The sequence below is a fragment of the Spea bombifrons genome, chromosome 11 (assembly GCF_027358695.1).
Source record: "Spea bombifrons isolate aSpeBom1 chromosome 11, aSpeBom1.2.pri, whole genome shotgun sequence".
Lineage (NCBI taxonomy): Eukaryota > Metazoa > Chordata > Amphibia > Anura > Pelobatidae > Spea > Spea bombifrons.
Genome location: NC_071097.1, coordinates 2,935,811 through 2,941,810, shown reverse-complemented (window position 1 = coordinate 2,941,810; position 6,000 = coordinate 2,935,811).

The following is a 6,000-nucleotide window of genomic DNA, read 5'->3' as shown; positions in this document are numbered from 1 at the left end:
ACATCCTAATATACATACTTATACTAATATACATACTTATACTAATAGACATACTTATACTAATATACATACTTATACACATACACATCCTAATATACATACTTATACTAATATACACACTTATACTAATATACATACTTATACACATACACATCCTAATATACATACTTATACTAATATACACACTTATACACATACACATCCTAATATACATACTTATACTAATATACATACTTATACACACACTTATACTAATATACATACTTATACTAATATACATACTTGTACTAATATACACACTTATACACATACACATCCTAATATACATACTTATACTAATATACATACTTATACACACACTTATACTAATATACATACTTATACACATACACATCCTAATATACATACTTATACTAATATACATACTTATACTCATACACATCCTAATATCCATACTTATACTAATATACATACTTATACTAATATACATACTTATACACATACACATCCTAATATACACACTTATACTAATATACATACTTATACACATACACATCCTAATATACATACTTATACTAATATACATACTTATACTCATACACATCCTAATATACATACTTATACACATACACATCCTAATATCCATACTTATACTAATATACATACTTATACTAATATACATACTTATACACATACACATCCTAATATACACACTTATACTAATATACATACTTATACACATACACATCCTAATATACATACTTATACTAATATACATACTTATACACACACTTATACTAATATACATACTTATACACATACACATCCTAATATCCATACTTATACTAATATACATACTTATACTAATATACATACTTATACACATACACATCCTAATATACACACTTATACTAATATACATACTTATACACATACACATCCTAATATACATACTTATACTAATATACACACTTATACACATACACATAATAATATACACACTTATACTAATATACATACTTATACTAATATACATACTTATACTAATATACATACTTATACACATACACATCCTAATATACACACTTATACTAATATACATACTTATACACATACACATCCTAATATACATACTTATACTAATATACATACTTATACACACACTTATACTAATATACATACTTATACACATACACATCCTAATATACATACTTATACTAATATACATACTTATACTAATATACATACTTATACTAATATACATACTTATACACATACACATCCTAATATACACACTTATACTAATATACATACTTATACACATACACATCCTAATATACATACTTATACTAATATACATACTTATACTAATATACATACTTATACTAATATACATACTTATACTCATACACATCCTGATATACATACTTATACTAATATACATACTTATACTCATACACATCCTAATATACACACTTATACTAATATACATACTTATACACATACACATCCTTATACTAATATACATACTTATACACATACACATCCTAATATCCATACTTATACTAATATACATACTTATACACATACACATCCTAATATACACACTTATACTAATATACATACTTATACACATACACATCCTAATATACATACTTATACTAATATACATACTTATACTCATACACATCCTAATATCCATACTTATACTAATATACATACTTATACACATACACATCCTAATATACACACTTATACACATACACATAATAATATACACACTTATACTAATATACATACTTATACTAATAGACATACTTATACTAATATACATACTTATACACATACACATCCTAATATACATACTTATACTAATATACACACTTATACTAATATACATACTTATACACATACACATCCTAATATACATACTTATACTAATATACACACTTATACACATACACATAATAATATACACACTTATACTAATATACATACTTATACTAATATACATCCTAATATACACACTTATACTAATATACATACTTATACACATACACATCCTAATATACATACTTATACTAATATACATACTTATACACACACTTATACTAATATACATACTTATACTAATATACATACTTGTACTAATATACACACTTATACACATACACATCCTAATATACATACTTATACTAATATACATACTTATACACACACTTATACTAATATACATACTTATACACATACACATCCTAATATACATACTTATACTAATATACATACTTATACTCATACACATCCTAATATCCATACTTATACTAATATACATACTTATACTAATATACATACTTATACACATACACATCCTAATATACACACTTATACTAATATACATACTTATACACATACACATCCTAATATACATACTTATACTAATATACATACTTATACTCATACACATCCTAATATACATACTTATACACATACACATCCTAATATCCATACTTATACTAATATACATACTTATACTAATATACATACTTATACACATACACATCCTAATATACACACTTATACTAATATACATACTTATACACATACACATCCTAATATACATACTTATACTAATATACATACTTATACACACACTTATACTAATATACATACTTATACACATACACATCCTAATATACATACTTATACTAATATACACACTTATACACATACACATAATAATATACACACTTATACTAATATACATACTTATACTAATATACATACTTATACACATACACATCCTAATATACACACTTATACTAATATACATACTTATACACATACACATCCTAATATACATACTTATACTAATATACATACTTATACACACACTTATACTAATATACATACTTATACACATACACATCCTAATATACATACTTATACTAATATACATACTTATACTAATATACATACTTATACTAATATACATACTTATACACATACACATCCTAATATACACACTTATACTAATATACATACTTATACACATACACATCCTAATATACATACTTATACTAATATACATACTTATACTAATATACATACTTATACTAATATACATACTTATACTCATACACATCCTGATATACATACTTATACTAATATACATACTTATACTCATACACATCCTAATATACACACTTATACTAATATACATACTTATACACATACACATCCTTATACTAATATACATACTTATACACATACACATCCTAATATCCATACTTATACTAATATACATACTTGTACACACACTTATACTAATATACATACTTATACTAACATACATACGTATACACACACTTATACTAATATACATACTTATACTAATATACATACTTATACTCATACACATCCTAATATACACACTTATACTAATATACATACTTATACTAATAGACATACTTATACTAATATACACATTACTTATACTACTTTACATGCTTCTGTTGCATGCGAGATACGGCCATTTTGGATCAGGTCAAAGATCTCCCATTGACCAGAAGCACCCCAGTTGTCCTGCCCCCAGGACATACACACTTATACTAATATACATACTTATACACATACACATCCTAATATACATACTTATACTAATATACACACTTATACACATACACATAATAATATACACACTTATACTAATATACATACTTATACTAATATACATCCTAATATACACACTTATACTAATATACATACTTGTACTAATATACACACTTATACACATACACATCCTAATATACATACTTATACTAATATACATACTTATACACACACTTATACTAATATACATACTTATACACATACACATCCTAATATACATACTTATACTAATATACATACTTATACTAATATACATACTTATACACATACACATCCTAATATACACACTTATACTAATATACATACTTATACTAATAGACATACTTATACTAATATACATACTTATACACATACACATCCTAATATACACACTTATACTAATATACATACTTATACACACACTTATACTAATATACATACTTATACACATACACATCCTAATATACATACTTATACTAATATACATACTTATACTCATACACATCCTAATATCCATACTTATACTAATATACATACTTATACTAATATACATACTTATACACATACACATCCTAATATACACACTTATACTAATATACATACTTATACACATACACATCCTAATATACATACTTATACTAATATACATACTTATACTCATACACATCCTAATATCCATACTTATACTAATATACATACTTATACTAATATACATACTTATACACATACACATCCTAATATACACACTTATACTAATATACATACTTATACTCATACACATCCTAATATACATACTTATACTAATATACATACTTATACACACACTTATACTAATATACACACTTATACTAATATACATACTTATACTAATATACACACTTATACACATACACATCCTAATATACATACTTATACTAATATACACACTTATACTAATATACATACTTATACTAATATACACACTTATACACATACACATCCTAATATACATACTTATACTAATATACACACTTATACACATACACATAATAATATACACACTTATACTAATATACATACTTATACTAATATACATACTTATACTAATATACATACTTATACACATACACATCCTAATATACACACTTATACTAATATACATACTTATACACATACACATCCTAATATACATACTTATACTAATATACATACTTATACACACACTTATACTAATATACATACTTATACACATACACATCCTAATATACATACTTATACTAATATACATACTTATACTAATATACATACTTATACACATACACATCCTAATATACACACTTATACTAATATACATACTTATACACATACACATCCTAATATACATACTTATACTAATATACATACTTATACACACACTTATACTAATATACATACTTATACACATACACATCCTAATATACATACTTATACTAATATACATACTTATACTAATATACATACTTATACTAATATACATACTTATACACATACACATCCTAATATACACACTTATACTAATATACATACTTATACACATACACATCCTAATATACATACTTATACTAATATACATACTTATACTAATATACATACTTATACTAATATACATACTTATACTCATACACATCCTGATATACATACTTATACTAATATACATACTTATACTCATACACATCCTAATATACACACTTATACTAATATACATACTTATACACATACACATCCTTATACTAATATACATACTTATACACATACACATCCTAATATCCATACTTATACTAATATACATACTTGTACACACACTTATACTAATATACATACTTATACTAACATACATACGTATACACACACTTATACTAATATACATACTTATACTAATATACATACTTATACTCATACACATCCTAATATACACACTTATACTAATATACATACTTATACTAATAGACATACTTATACTAATATACACATTACTTATACTACTTTACATGCTTCTGTTGCATGCGAGATACGGCCATTTTGGATCAGGTCAAAGATCTCCCATTGACCAGAAGCACCCCAGTTGTCCTGCCCCCAGTTTTGTGGCTTGGGGACTGCTCCCCCACTGGACCTGTCACGCTAAGCAAGATGGTTGGCGGGACCACCCACCAACGTCAGCTGGACCACCCAGTTTAACCTGGTTTATCGCGGAGAAGGCTACAGGGTTTAATAAGGACTATCTGAGAATGTGCTGTAGGCAGTCTTTGTGCGGTAACAGGTTGACAGGATGAGGGCCCTCAATAAGAGAAGAAGAGGCATCCACCATAAAGGGGAAGAAGGCAGCTGTATATCAGC